Consider the following 16,829-nt stretch of genomic DNA (forward strand, 5'->3'; position numbering starts at 1 on the left):
GGAAAGAGTGGGTTGGAACTCCTAAAACCTTCTCAATCTAGATTTCTTTCCCACTCTGGTGAATTGAGACCCAAGGACAGAGGAACAATTATGCATATCTTGGAAAACTAGGGCACAATAGTGTAGTTTGGGGGTGAAGAAGGGAAGTGTTGGAGCTTCTTTCCCAAAGGGAGTTTGGAAAATTTTGCTACATCATAGAATATTCATTTTATAACCCAACCTTGTTCAAAAATGGTGTAGTTTCCTTAAAAAAAAAACAAAACCCTACAAACACACTTTGGAAAGATAATAAAAATGAGGAAAAGGGAAAGGACCTCATGTATATTTACAACAGGCTCAAATTTTATGTTCCAATGCATTGGATAGAAGAGTAAAGGGAAGCTAACCTAACATCAGTTCTGTGCAAACCATGTCAGAAACAGCATGTTTCATGATTCACAGAAAAGGCCTTGTTACATGTACTTTGTTTAAATTATACATTTGTTATAAAGATTTTAAATATATGCAAAAATACAAAGGAAGTGTAATAAACTCCTGTGTACTCATCACTCAGCCTCAACTATTGTCAACATGTAGCCAATTTTGTTTAATCTATACTGACCCTTTCACCTTGGACTAATTTAAAAGTAGTCCAGATAGCATATCATCTTATCCAAAAATACATCAACATATATCTCTGAATGTTTAAGGACTTCTAAAAAACATAACCCAATACAATTATCATACCTAAAATTAATAATCATTATTTTGTAGAGTCAAACTTCCATTTGATTTATTTTCAATAGACAATGTGCGAACTACCAGCTTCTCTTCCCCACACTTTGACAATACAAGTGCATTTTCTAGTGCACAGAACTTTTCTCAGAGCAATCCAACTTATGCATCTCTTCACATCCAGTAAAGGTCTATGAATCCTTCTGTACATTCAAACATAATGTAAATATCATAATATAAACTTAAACATAAAAACATCAAATATTTTAAAGCTCAAGCAAGATCTCTGACACAAAGAGAAGTACTGCTTTGTATAGTGTGCAGCTGTAACAGGAAACTCACTCCAAGATGTTGTGCAGACCAATAATAGAACAAGAGGCGAACAGAATGGAAATCAAGGATTTATCTTCTTAGTTGGACAACCATTTTTTGCTGCTGTTTTTCTGGAGCAAATATTTTGTCCCTACTATTAGATAATATTACTAAGTTAACTTGACAAATTTGGGCAATGATTATGCTCCCAATACTGAGCTGATGAGACCCGTTTGGGTTGCTTGGCAGGGGGAAGTGTGTTGGTGGGAGAGGTCAGTTGCTGTTTGTTTTCCACACTTCTGCCTTAAGAACCTTATAATCTTATGCTCTAAGATGTGTCTCCTAAGTATACACATTCAGAAGACTGAAGTGTTAGACCGCATGCCCTACCTCGTCAAGAGAAACCTCTTCTACCACACTACAGTTGAACCAGATGAGCCCCTGGGGGAATTATTTCCCTTGTGTCCTGATCGTGGAAGCTGTTTATTCTAACTTCAAGAATGTCCGTGTCTGGAGTGTAAATGGGCCAGGTGTTTTGATTCTCACTCTGTATCACCACAACCACGGTTGATAAAACTTTAAACAATTCTCCCCAAATACAAAGGAATCAAAACTCTTTCTTTGAAGGTACGTCTGCTAGCTGTGTCATCCTTTTCTTTTTCTGGACCAGCATTCATCTTTTGACTTTATAAATATTCTTATTTATTAAGGATTTATTTTGTGTTTGATTGTCTTCCCTTCCATCTGGACTTTATTACTATTACTCTTAACAACTTTCTTATCCATTTGGATGTCAACAACCATTTGGCAACTTCCAATAGCCTAGCTTCTAATTTCCTTCCTAACAGATGATTTTTCTCCACTTTACATCAGCTATTAATTCCCGCACTCACACTTTGAACCTTGTCATAGCCAGCAACTGCCTTTTTTTCTATAGTATTTATCTGACATGTTAAATATCAGTTGCTCATTTATTTTTGGTCTAGTCCCACCAGAATGCATGCTGCATGACAAAGGGGGCTTGTTTATTCCCTAAGATAGTGTTTAGAACAGAGGTGGTAAAGTAGTGGGTACCCAGTAAATTTGTTAAAGGAATGAACACCAAGTGTACCCACAGTGCACTGTGTGTTTCTCAGAAGAATGTGGTGATTCACCACAGAAATAGATCATAGGGCACATATAATATGAAGAATATGAAAATTGTTTGTTGATGTGCTTTCATTCTGCTTACTCTCTGATAACATATACTTTAATGTGTCTGTAATATACAGGTGTGAAAATTTCCCCTGGCTCTAGAATCTTAACACAAAGCACAGACATGACTGAAAAGAAGTGGTAAAAATAAGAAAAGCCCAGTTTTGTCTATGGGGAATGCCAGGGCACTCAGAGAGATAAAGCATTCAGCATCAAAACAAAACAAACAGAAAAACAAACAAACAAAAACCTTCTCTACCCTTATTCTAGTCTAGTAAGGGAGAGGCATTGGTTTGGGATTGCTGTAAAAATCCAAGCCTAGATATTTTTAAGGATGAGTATAAAATAACCATATTGTAGAAACACATCAATGAATCACTCGAACTTTATGATTCTTAAGATTTTATATATTTTTAGCAAATGCTAGTTAACTTTCACATGTCGTGTAATATCACAGACAAATAGCTATGATCCTTTTTGTCTCAGTCAGGGCTGCAATAACAAAATATCACAAACTTGGTGATTTATAAATAACAGAAAATTATTTCTTACGATTTTGGAGGCTAGGATTCTGAGATCAGGGTGCCGGCACACTCAGATTCTGGTGAAAGCCGTCTTCTGGGTGGCCGACTGCAGGTTTCTCCACGTATCCACACATGGTGAAGAGCTGAGACAGGAGAAACGCTCTCTAGTGATTCTTATAAAGGAACTAAATCCATCACCAGGGATCCACCAACTAACCCTAATCACTTCCCAAAGACCCTGTCTCCTAATACATCACATCAACATATGAATTTCTTTGGAGGGGACACAAACATTCCATCTATAATACTTTCTTGTCAGTTTTTTTATTATCCTCATTTACTTGCATCAAGACAGAGCTGCAAAGCCAGAATCAGTTCCTGATCATTATTTTTATTTGTATAGCATTCTACCTCTGATTTTGACTATTTATATGTTTGAATTCCTTAGGACTGTTCCAAGAAAACCTTGCCACAGTCTTCAGTTCTGTCTCAAGTTCCAGAACTACAAGAATTTGGACAATAAAACTGCAAAAAGGTGTTATAGCTGCAGAGGAACAAAATAAATGTCTTGAGTCTCAAGGATTCTCAGAAATGAAAGAACAGATCGTAGATGGTAAGAGTCAATTGGGGTTCTTTACAAAAAAGTAGAAAAAAAATCCTTTTAGAGATCTAATTTTCAGTGGATAAATTTCTAAATTGGTTCCAATTTCTCAGATCCTCTGGGATATATGCATTTGAACACAATGCCCCAGTTTGATTCTTTCTAAAAATCTCGCAAAGATAGGCATAGTCAATAAAGAATATCAGTAAAAAGCCAAATTAAACATTAGAAATTAGCAGAGAAAAATATGTCAAACATTTAATTTGGAAAAGACACTCACATAGTCTAAGGTGGATCATTTTGTGCCTCTGTTTACTTCATAATTTGCTATGGTACTAAGAACCAGATTAGACAAATCACAGACACACTGGAGTTTGTGTTCAAAATGTTTTTGATCACAATGCATTCCATTTTGCAATTCTATCAAGTAATTTCTAACCAGTCTTGGCAGAAGTCCAGAATATTTTCAAGAAAAATAATAAAATAGAAAACAAAGATAGTTACAAAATCTCAGTTTCTGTGGCATTTATCTGGATGTTCCATTATAATTTATGTGCTCGTATATGGAATAGTTGAGTATGTGAACATCATACATAAAAATCAGATTTGACTGCTGTAACAAAAACTTAAAATAACTGTGACTTAAATATGACAGAAATGTATTTCTCTCAAACCTAATAATCCAAGTACTAGCAGTTCAAGGCTACAAAATACCACTGAATCAAGGTTCTTTCAATTTTGTTGATCTATCTCTACTATATTATTATCCTTGTTTGCATGATCAGGTGGCTCACATACACATTTGTATTCCAGAAAGTAGGAAAAGGGAATAGAGAAAATGGAATTTATGCCCATTTCACTAAAGGTTACAATCAGAAGTTTTATTTTATACATTCTTGAGTTCATATCACATTGGCCAGGACTTAACTGTATAGACACAACTATCTGCAAGGAAGACTGAGGAATGTCATGTTCATTCTGATGTCTATTCAGGGAGCCAAAGTTGAGGTTTCTACTAAGGTAGAGAAAAGTAAGAATAAATATTGGAAGATGACTAGTAACTTCTGCCACATTCTAATTAGACTGGATGCCCTCACTACACGGCAAATTAGAAAAAATTGTGTGACTACTAAAGATTTAAGAACTTACAGAATCATAACTAAATGTATCAACAAACACCTCTCCCCACCTAAATTAGAATTATCAGGCAAGAAATTCTGATTGAAGAACAACCAACTGAACAATGACAATATTAGATTCTAGTTTGTTTCCTCAAACACATTAGGTTTCTTGCCTATAAAGAGTGACATTGATGAGACTCAAGCTAATCATCTCTGCAGAAAGCTAGAAGATCTAAGGAATTAAAGCGACCTGATTATCTTGCAAATAGGCAAGTTTGGCTGCTGAAAATAGGAAGTTGCTTGAAAATCTGTAGCCTACCAGAGGTCCAACTCTAGCTCACCCTGCTAACTACCTTATTCCTCAACTCATGGTAGGAGGATTGTGAAAAATTTGGATTGTAGAGAATTGAAATCTGAAATATTTAACACAGAGGAGAATAAAGAGAGGTGCTGGACTGAAAAGAGTAACCCGAATACAAGTTTACATTCTAAATGATGAGACTCTCTCCTTAATCAGCACTCAGAATTCTGAGTCACATTTTACATTTCAGCAGGGAGATTCTAGGATCTTCCTCTGGGAAAATCTGACTTATCCCATGTGATAGACTCATTGATACTGATATTTTCATGTCTTCAACAAAAAATTTAACTGATTGCTGGATCATTCTAGAATAAAATCTTGTAGTCCACAAGATTTACTTCCCCAACCTTCAAACATATCCAACTGGTTACTTAGTGATCACTAAACGAGAATTACTGGACATTTGAGAAATGCCTTCAGCATAGCAGAGAGGAACTGAACCAAATGTATTGAACAGAGTAACTCTGTGGAGGTAGAGTCAGAGCAAGGCCCAGAAGAAAATTCCAAGAAAATATAATTAATGCAAGAAATAATATCAACATACCCAAGGACCAAGGATAGAATGTCCTATTTTAAAGGAACAGTACATGAAAGAGTTCTTGGAATCTTAATCTACGAAACGTTATGATGAGGAGGAGGAAGATAATGATGGAAGTATTTGAATAATAAAATTGTGGAAATCACCAAGAATGTACAAAGAAATAGACAACAGGATTTTAAACATAAAATCAGAGAGTACATTCCAAAGGTTCAACCTTCAACTGGCAGGCAATCCAGAAAGAGAGAATAGAACAAGTGAGAGTAAATTATCAAATCAAATACAAGAAAATTTCTCAGAATTGAAGAACCCGTGTCTCCCAAGTAAATAGGCCCACAGAGGGCCCAATCAGTTTAAATAAAAAATTTCCTGAACAAAGAAAATCATAATGAAATATGAGAATTTTTAAATATAGATAAGATTTTAAAGGCCCCAGACCAAAAAAAAAAAAAATTGAGTTATATACCCATTGCCCCAATCTTTGGTGCAATATTATTCTCCAATAAAATCAACCAGAATTCCTATGAGAGATGGCTGATTCTAGGACTGGGCAGGTATTATATAAGATGAGTCTGGAGCATTGCAGCACCAGAAAGTAAGAAAGTGCTCAAGAAAACTTCACATTAATGGGGGTATGTCAAAACAAACGGGACGTGGGAGCCAACTGAAAGAGCTACTAATGTCCAAAGCTGGAACAATTTGAGCAACAAAAGAAATAAAGTAGTGTTGAATTATAACCCAAAGTATAAAATATCCATGAGTCCATACTGATATAAATAAATGATTGAATAAATTAATAAGTGTGGGAGAAGAGACAAATCTCCCATGCAGAAGAATTCTGAATAATTTATGTAGATTCTCCACACTAAAGGAGAGGGAGCATAACTCCTCACCTCTTAAGTGTGGGTTATACATAGATACTTCCTTCCAAAGGGTACAGTATGGGAAAAAGAGTAACTTTGCAGTGCGGAAACCTACCTCAGCCAGATGATCAAGGTCAACATCAACGGTCATAAATCACGTTGATAGTATGCGCTCTTGAAATGACCTGATGAAAACAGCACTTTACCTCTGTGATCTTCCTCCCAAAACTTATATCCCCAGACTAGTGGAAAAACATCAGACAAATTCTGATAGAGAAACAACCTACAATATACCTGACTAGTTTTCCTAAAAACTGTTAAGGGCATCAAAACAAGGAAAAGTCTAAGAAACTGTCATATCCAAAAGGAGCCTAAGGATATGATAACCATGTGTAAATATGGTAAGCTGGATGGGATCCTGGAACAGAACAAAGGACATTGGTTTGAAAACTAAAGAAACTTGATTTAACTATGGCTTTAGTTAATAATTATATATCAATATTTGTTCATTAATTGTTAACAAATGTACCACACTAATGTAAGATGTAAATACTAGGGGAAACTGTGTGTGTGTTGGGGGATGGCATATGGGACTCTCTGTATTATCTTCTCAAAAAATTTTTTTGTAAATCTAAAACTGCTGTAAAGAAATAAAGTATTATGAAGATGGAAGTATAATGAGAAACAGGATATTCTATAGTTTCAAAGAATCTAGTCACAAAATAGGCTTCAGTTACAAGGGAAAAAAATAGCAACTTTATAGTTGAGTATCCTGACAAGAGGCCAACATAATGAAATGATCAAAATTAACATCACCTATAATAAGACATGCAGTATTTTTCCAAATAATCATAAACTCAATTTAATCTGGAAAACACACATGGCAAACTCAAATGGAGGGAGAGTCTACAAAGTAACTGGCTCATACTCTTCAAAGATGTCAAAGACATTAAAGGCAAAGAAAGACCAAAGGACTGTCATAAATTACAGAAACCAAGGAGGCATGACAAGTACATATAATGAGGAATTTTAGATAGGATCCTGATCCAGACATATGACATTGGTGGGAAAATTAGTGACATTCTAATAAAAACTGTAGATTAAAACCACAACAATAAAGGATTCGGCTATAAATGATATAGTATTTGTTAGTTGCTGCATTGGGATCCAAAGGCAATGGGGTAGTAAGTTCAAATATCTAGAAAAAAATTATTATCAATCTAGTATTTTACACACAGCTAAACCATCAGTCAATGTAAGAGAAGGATATAAATAATTTTCAAATACAAGAGTTCTCAAAACATTATTTTCCATGTCCTTTTCTATCTGTGCATTCTTACTTAAGAAGTTACTGAAAAATGTGACTTAACCAAGGAGAGAACAATATAAAAAATGTTCTTGGGATCTAATAAACAGGGTTTCAAAATGCAAAGAAGCATTTCCTCATGAAGAGAATGAATGTGACAGAATGAGGGAGGCATTGCAGGCCCTGAGAGCACCTAGTCCAGGCTGAAGGTGGAGGTGCAGGTGGTATTTTAGAGAAATGTTAAAGAGTGTGAGACTACTTAGTCAAAAGTTTAAAAAATAAGAAAGTTTAAAAGTTATTTAAATATTAGCCCTAGAAAAGACAAAAACACATATATGTAAGAAAATATGATTATGGTACTCTCCTTGACCTAGCAGAATTATAAAAGCAACATTGTGGGTTTAATCTGTGTTATACAGCAACGTTGGCATGGGTAGGGGGAAAGAAAGGAAAAATGCTAATTTCCATAGTAGAAATGTGATATATAGTATCTAAAATTGATGAATCAAAAAAGAGCAGTATCCACAAATTATTTGTAAATTTGGTAGAAGATTAAAGATAGAAGAGCTAAAAAGGGTTGCCTGCCTAAAGTCAAGAAGATGAGAGGGTTTGATATATACCTTTTAGGACTATTTAACTTCTTAGTCTATGTTTTTTACTTTAGTAAAACATAAAATTAATTGAAAATAAAGTTAATACATGACTTCCCAGGAGGTTACCACACCAGCATGAAGATGTAAACAACATTCCACCTCTCCCCCTGAGGGCTGCTTTATCTCTTCACCCCACAGAAGAAAAAACAGATTTGAAGTGAGGATTTCACAAAATAATTTTTAAGAGATGACGCTTCAAAGAGATGGCATCCCCATCTTTTCACCTCACCAGAAATGAGAGGAATTTCCACAAAGCCACCAAATCTTAAAAGCACTCTTCTCTTATAAGTGAATATTGCATTTATAGCCACATATGTCCAAACTCCACTCCCACATTCAAGGAAGCCTGCCTACAGACTCCATCTTGTGACCCCTTGTAAACAAAGGAAAACAGAGTGTTGCTGACCACCCAGTTCTGTAAGGACTTAGTTGTTAGCCACTGTCTCTGACTAACAGTGCACCCCGAGAGGAGTTCAGGATGAAAACAGGATGAGGCCCTCTGTGCTTTGGATAAACATGCTTCTCATAGATAATTAAATGTATATCTCAGGAAGAGTTTAAATGAACCCAGATTCTTGCCTCTTTCTATATACTGGAAAACACTAAAATGATTAACTTGAGATACCTGTTCTTTGTGACTAACAGTAATCTTTTACCACGATGTATGCTTGACTGCATGTATTCCCGAGCCAAGAGCCACATACCAACTGGTTTTTCCCCTACCTCTTGGGAGCAATTTCCTTAGAGCTACTGAGCAGCTCTCTTGCGGGCTATAGTCTTCACTAAGGTCCCTGAATAAAACTTAAACTCACAACTCTTAAGTTGTGCCTTTTTCTTCAAGTCAACAACCCCTCTGCTGGCAACTCTCCCCCAGAAGTAATTGCATCTATTCCAGAAACAGAATGTACTTGTACTTCAGGACCCCCACACCCCATACTCCCAACATTACAGCTGATGGAAGGAAAAAATCCTGAGTGAACCGATAGTACAGGAGGGGTCTGTTTTGCCAACACCATCTCTTCTGATGCACAATAAACATCAGCTAAGGTCAACAGCTATATCATCTAAACCCAGCATTCTGAAATGTCTGTTAATGGCAGAGATATCAGGGGTTTTTTTCCTTTACCACACTATACAGAACAGAATTAACTATTGTTTCGTTCTGAGTCAGCTTCTTCTCCAACAGTATGCCAAGCCATTTTGCCTCTTACTTTATTTTCCCTTCAACTGTTTATCCTTCATTTTAAAAATCCTTAGGAAACCCTTTGCTGCCTCCTACCAAACCAAGTTAATTACCCCAGCTATGGGCTTTCATATTACTTATTGTAATTAAGATATTACCTGTGTCACTATTTGTTTAACTTACATCTTTTTCTCAGGAATCAGTGAATATATTATTCTTACCACTGAGCTTCAGTATAAACTTTGGAGATTGAAGAATTGTTGTACATGTTACCTATAAAACAAGATAATAATAATGTACTAATGTCTAAAGTCATTGGGATGATTAAATGATGCAATGTATATAAGTCTCATTGACTTATAATAATTATCTAATAAATATTATATTTTATTGTTATTAGACTTTTTATTACAGATTATTAAGGAATAATCAGAACACTAACAGAATAACAACACAATTTCCAAACATCTACTTTACAGTAAAATAAATATAGAGAAGTTAAAGGAAATAGTACCACATTGTAATTAGACAGGCTTCCTAGGAAATGTGCTACTTAATATAAAGTATAATGAGGATTTTGGATACACTAGAGAAAGGCAGAAAATAAATTATGCATGATGAGTAGAAAATGTACAAAATTATTAAAATTATACTGCACTGGGTCTTTCTTTGCATAGCTCTGGTCTTGATACAAGTAAACATACGTAAGAATAGTAAAACATAGTACTAAGTGTAATCAGCTAGTAGTAAATGCTTAGTTAGTATTTGCTGATAAATTAATTTATAATTTGTGTTTTTAGGTAGTTTCCACAAAATATAATATATTGTTTACCAGAAACATTTTTCTATGTAGAGGCCATATTTGGCAAAAATATTTGGAGAAGTCCTGGGTGAAACCAAGAAGAAATTTAAAGCTCTGTAAACAGTTTTGCAGGATTCTCAGTTTGATTATTCATGACTGATTTTCTCTGCATATACAGCCTTTCTTCCCTATGATGACCGAAACTGAGGCTTTTTAACTCTTTCCTAAGATTTACTTCTCCCCTCTCTTCCTGATTTCTTTTCTTACCTTCCTTCTCTGGGACCTTGCTCAATCAATTTTCTCCTTTTATCTTCAAATTCTTTTGTTAGACTAACCTATAGACATGCTACAGGAAAAGGCACAAATGCACAAAACTAGAAAGTTTTGCACTTAGTTTCATAAGATTCATGAACCAGTCTAAAGTCCATTTATTAATAGTACAGTAGACAGTGCAGTGAAACAAACTCCTGGTCTTCTGAAGGCTACCATTCTTTCTTTTCTCCGCCACCTTAAAAGAACAGCTTATACCTGATGTTTTTGCTTCCTCCTCATTCATTCTTTCATTCTACTCTGGAATTTGGCTTTAAGCTTTTTCTCTCCCACTGAAATTCTCTTGCCAGGGTCACTAAGAAGAGCATTTTATGTGAATAAAATACCTTGCAAAGGACACACAGGTTGTGGTTTTGGTCTGTATAAATTGCCATATTTGTTTATCTTTCCTTCAGTTTATATTTTCACAAGTATTTTGCAAAACTTACACCACAAAAATTAAAACTGGACATGTTTCAGTGTTGATTAACTGATATTATGTATTACCATGTCATAATTCAGTAATTTCATTTTGTTAACAATTGTTTACCCTCTCTGGAAAATTATGATGTTATGTTGGGAAATTGGAAAGTGAGCAGGCACTGAATAATGTTATTAAAAAAGATTTGCTAAATGTCAGAATCAATGGACTCTTTTCATTTTCCATCTGCTTAATACCTCTATTGTATTATTATTTCCTTCTTGAAACTATCTTTTTCTTTGTGTTTGCTGATGCCACACTTTTCTAGTTCGATTTCTCTGACACATCATCTCAAGAGACCTGGTTTTATTCCAGCTCTTTCTCTAGACCAGAGCTATCCAAAAGAACTCTCTGCAGTGATGAAAATGTTCCATATCTGTCTAATACACTAGTCATTAGCCACATGTAGCTATTGAGTATTTGAAGTATAGCTAGTGAAATTGAGAAACTGTAATGCAAATTTTATTCTCTTGTAATTGATTTAAATTCAAATAGTGATGTGCGGCTAGTGGCTACCATACTGGACAGAATAGCGCTAGAAATGAACATGATCTTTGAGAAGACATTTTTCTTTTCAGTTGCTTCATTTGCAAAAATAAAAATGTCAGAATAGCTCATATCAATGATTATACTTTCAGCTCTAAAATTTTTATTGTGCTCTGTCACATTTAAACAATCATGATTTTCTGAAAACAAAAACTGCAAAGAGTTTCCTTTTTATGATTTGAAGTAGTCTGAAGACTAGAGAAGAGAATTAGCACTCAGGTATTGGCATTTATTCAGATAGCATTTGCATAAAGGGAGTAAAATGCCACTTAAGAAATTATAGTTTAGTTGCTAAGACAGTAGATCTGAAAAGTTTTTATTAAGAAAAATAATTTGTAATTGTGTGTAATGATGGATATTAACTAGATTTGTTGTGAACATTTTACAATATATACATGTATTGAATCACTGTTGTATATCTGAAACTAATATAATGTTATCTGTCAATTATATCTCAATTAAAAAAAGAAATTATAGATTGCTGTTGTAAGGGACATAAATATTAGCTATTTCAATTTTAACTGAATTAGGAACCACTGACTTAAATGAGGTAACAGAACTAAAGCTGGATCCAGTAATTATTCCACTTTAAATGCCTATGAACTGTGAACATTATTTCATAGGGAATTTCTTCAACATATTTTTCAAGGGTCTGCACACAGTGGGCATTGAATAAATGTGAATGATTAAAAATGCTTCAAATTAAGTTTTACCCTTATATACATTGTATTTTAAATAAGAAAATGCCCTACTGCCCCCTGGTGGTCAAATTAAACCTTAACTGCTACATGGTCTACCTCCCTCTACAGTACATTTCCATTGTTTCATTTAAGCCTTTTCTTTTTAGAGATACTGTATTGTGCAAAATTTTGGTTCAGAAAGCTTTATTTTCATTTCAGCTGAAATTTTGGTGAGATTAATAATTATACTTTGCATGTTTGAGTTGATTTAATTGGTATATCTGAAATAATTCCTGTCTAAAATGTAAATTTCAGTCTCTATTTGCTCTCTTTACCTCCTTCTCCTTCTTCCCTTGCTCCTTTCCTCTTCTCTTTCCCTCATTAATAATACATTGATGTACATTTTCAATGATGCAAATTCATTTAGCTTCCCTTTTGCCCCTTCTGCTCAAATTAACTATAAGGAACAGCAAAAATAAGATACTATTATACATTCAGAGTAGACAATAATCTCTAGTGAGTATCCAGTTCAACTTCCTCATTGTAAAAGTTAAGATATATTTCACAAGTCATATTTAAGATAATAGAGTGTCAATAATAGGGTGTTAGATGTCCTGCCCACCACTCAGGCCTTTTCTTTCTTAATTCCTTCTTAAGTTTCCATCTTGGTTGTCTTAAAGCAGAAAGGGGCTTTGCATTGCTAATTTTATATACTATTATTGGTAGAACACCAACCATGTTCCAGATACTGTATTAGGCACAAGGTAGACCCTTCTTTCCATTATGAAAATTATAGTCTAATAGAGGATACAGATACATAAATAGGACTTACAGTGTAATGTGATAAGTGCATTAAAAACAAATAGAAGGAGGATCAAGAAAAATTGTTTCGAATCTATATGGCAAGGATCAAAAACACTTCTCGTCAGAATTGGTGGCTAAGCTTTAACCAATGCAGCAATTTCAATAACCCCATAATAGTTAGGTTGTAGCTACAAGAGTTTCCCCATGAGGTATAAAAGCAAAGAATTTATCTTTCTACAGGCCATGCATGTTTAGAGATAGGGATTGATGTATAAAAAAGAAAACAAAAACAAATTCATTCTCTTCCTGATTAAATACCTGAGCCTCCCCTAACCTAGGCATAGGAAAAGGTAAGGAAAGACAAGAGAGAAATAAGTAAGCTGGTAGGAGGCCATTGGAAGATTTTACAATCATTTCAGTAAAAAACAGTAGCACTAAAGAGCTTCAAAAAAGAACCACATTGAAATACTAGGCAGACTATGGGGAATTTAAATGAAATCAGTGCTCAAACTTTATTTTAATAGGATAATTTGTTTTAAGAACTCAGAATGCAAGGGAATTTTTGTTACATTTAGGGGGAGGGTAGTTGCAAAAAAGTGGCCATTTATATTGGAATCTGGGAAGGAAGAACAACATTTTGAGGGATCAGAATTAGTTGCAAGTTCAGGTCTTGTTTAGAGAAATATTTGTTTTAGGAAATTATGTTTTGTCTTTTCATGATAATTGAGAATTTGTCTTTTGAGACAGCTATAATTGCAAATTTTAAAATTTATACAAATACTATAATTGTGACTAAAAGAACTTTCTGTGTATAATCGATTGCAATTGCTTTTTGGCTTCCACTCTTGTAGTCATTAAGAATAAATGTCAGTATTTGTAATGGCACAAAAATTAGTCTTGCTGCAATGGTAATGATTTTCAATAGTCCAAGAACAGGGAAGAAAAACAAAATGCATTTAGAGTGAAGCTAATGTAAGAAATATATTACTACTTAGGCAATTCTTGGAATCTTGGAACCTTGAAACTAAGAGTATCGTGATTATCTGAGAACTCACAATTGTAACTGAAACACAATGGCTTCATTTTACTTCAAATCAGTTAAAAATTACTAATAATTAAAATATTTATTGAGAACATTATGTACAATACATTCTTTAGCTCAAACTCAAACTTATGGTAGGTATTCATTTTATGGAGGGTTAATTATTTATTGAAGTCAGAGGCATAATGGAGTATGTGAATAATGTAGTATATTGTACTCTCCAATAATTTGTTTGCTTGAAAATAGCCCAGATTCTCTTTTTAGTTAGGGCTCCTTACTCTCCTCACCCAGTTTCCTTACAACTGAGTTATTCTCACTTGTTTTGAAACTTCAGTTAATCCTGAATTGCTTACTGGGTCCCAGTTACTTGGGGGCAATTCAGCCTATGTTCCTCTGACATTTAACAGAGCTGAACAATGATGCTTCTACTTAAGTAATTCTAGGCTTTCCTATCTGTAGATAAGTAACTAGACCATAAAAAATAGGCCCCCATATCCAGAAAAATGCAGGACACTAATTTTTTTCAATTAAAAATATTCCCAATTCTGCAGGTTGGAAATCCAGATGAAATGTCATTCAGGGTGTCCTTAAAGGGGAAATGAATTTATTAAACAGTAGCCCACAAGGAGCGAAAGCATTTACAATTTGGAGCTCTCCTTTGATAACTGCCATTGCAGCCAGCATTCATCCAACACATATTATATGCTGAGCTAAAGGCTCATAAGGGAAGTAAGATTATCATCTCAGCACATGTAGAGTCCAGGTAGACTTATTCCAGGATCCATGTTCTTAACCCCTAGTATAACCTTTTAACCTTTATATTCTAAGCCAATTTATGGTCCCCAAAATTTGGTTTGCGTAAAAATAGCTAAAAGTAATTATTGCAAATCTAGTAGATATGGAGTGAGGTCCAGGGATCAACATTTTAATTGCAATCCAGATTACAAGTGTAGACATTCTGAAGTACTAGGATATACCAGTTTGGTAGGGATCATGAATGTAACAATGGAATTACTTTGTACATGTGAGCATCAGGTATTTGGTTTGCGTTAGTTGAGGAGCTAGCTTTTTTACTTAGTACCTTTCATCCACCATCAGCTGCCTCTACTCATCATTGCCCAGCACCAGGCAAGCTCCCTTCTAGGGATGCTCTGTTTATCAAAAAAAAAAAAAAAAAAGGCTTCTAAACATTCACTTTTCCTAATGTAACTGCTTTGGCTAGGCATTGACATCTTAGAATAACATGCCTAGAGTTGAAAGAACATAATGCTTTTCACAGGCCCACTGGGATTGCTGAGTGGAGAATATTGAAAAGAAACACTTTCCAAGCTTTACTAAAAGCCATCAGTGACAAGTTAAATTCTAATCCATCTTCTAAACACAATTAATGGAGATGCTAAGAGAAATGGAAGGATGGAACTAGCCATCTCTTATGCAATAACATAATTTCCCGGTTCATTGTAACTTTTATGTAAAAGAAAAGTGTTAAACAACTTGTAAGCCAATTAGCATATTGGTAATTTTTATTCCTTGCTTCTAACCACCAGTTCTCCAACTTTACTTTTTTCTAAATGTATTTCTAAATTTATTTTACAGCAAGTATTATTTATAACCATATAAACTAGTTTCAATTTTAGTCATCACATCAAGTTTTATAATGCCTGAGAAGTGCATAGCACACTCAAGATAGGTTAACACAACTAGTGAGTGTACTCTAAGAAGTGCTATAAAAATATGAGACAAAAATGTGTTTGGGTAGAATTATTCGTTTTGATAAAGCTGTGCTATTAGCATTGGTCTTATTAATATATTCTTAATTTCAACGTATGATTTATTTTTTGAATGATAAATTACTTGGGAATATTAACTTGAAGGTGCTCGGCTGGGAGGTGTATTCCAGATCTTAAAAAATGTAGTGTGGAATTTGTAAAAATCAGGGGGTCAATCTAACAATCTGTTATTGAGTATCAAAATGAAAACCAGCAAATAATTTTATTCATTGAGAAGTCAACACTGGAAGTATGGAATGTATTTCTAGTTTAACAGGCAGACGTGGGCTATATAAATGTATTGGGCACCACTGATTGCCACCACAGAACTCACACTCATATATGTTTCCTAGACCAATTCTTTAGTCCCAGTTGCTGTAAATCCAACCTAATACTGAATTTTGCAATGCTTGCTCCTTCCACCACTTCTGTCTAAAAAACAAAAAACAAAAAACAAAAAAAAACCCTTCCATGCAGCAGGTGGAGGAATTTGGCTTCCCTATGGGAGTCAAAACAGTCAGGTGAGACATCTGGAAGTGAAGGTGAATTAATTCCCTTCGGGGAAAACTCTGACTGGAACAGAAAAGAGGCCAGAGGGGACCAGAATACATCCCTCTTAACATCCTCCTGGTTTGTATTATTTGAGATGCAGTAGTTCCATACTGCTTCTATGAAAATATTCAGAAAGGCAAAGCTGCAAGTCATCCTTGTTAGAAAGCTGTGGCTGCCTTACTCTTGCATATCTGTTCTCGTCTTAAAAAAAAATCGGAACTTGAAGCAAAGCTATTTGCTTATGCTTTCTCAGTGAATGCAGTCCCTCAGACCTCAGTTTCTGTGGTGTTGGAATCATCAATAAAAAACTGCACATAAGCTTTTACTTCAGATTCTATATTCTTTGTAATCTTATCTAAGACAATTTGGCTGGCTGGGCAGTGTTTATAACATACTTTCAGTCCTAATGCAAGTTTCAATAGGTATAGGGGTTTGTTCAACTCCCATTGAAGGGAGCATGGGAAGCCATACAGA

The 16,829-nt window shown here is 34.7% G+C and overlaps 1 pseudogene; it reads right to left on the reverse strand.

The window, feature by feature from the left end:
* Positions 1–16,829, reverse strand: part of LOC102543033 (DNA primase small subunit-like) — a 30,796-nt pseudogene that overhangs the window by 466 nt on the left and 13,501 nt on the right.

This window comes from Vicugna pacos, chromosome 5 (genome assembly GCF_048564905.1).
Source record: "Vicugna pacos chromosome 5, VicPac4, whole genome shotgun sequence".
NCBI classification, from domain to species: domain Eukaryota; kingdom Metazoa; phylum Chordata; class Mammalia; order Artiodactyla; family Camelidae; genus Vicugna; species Vicugna pacos.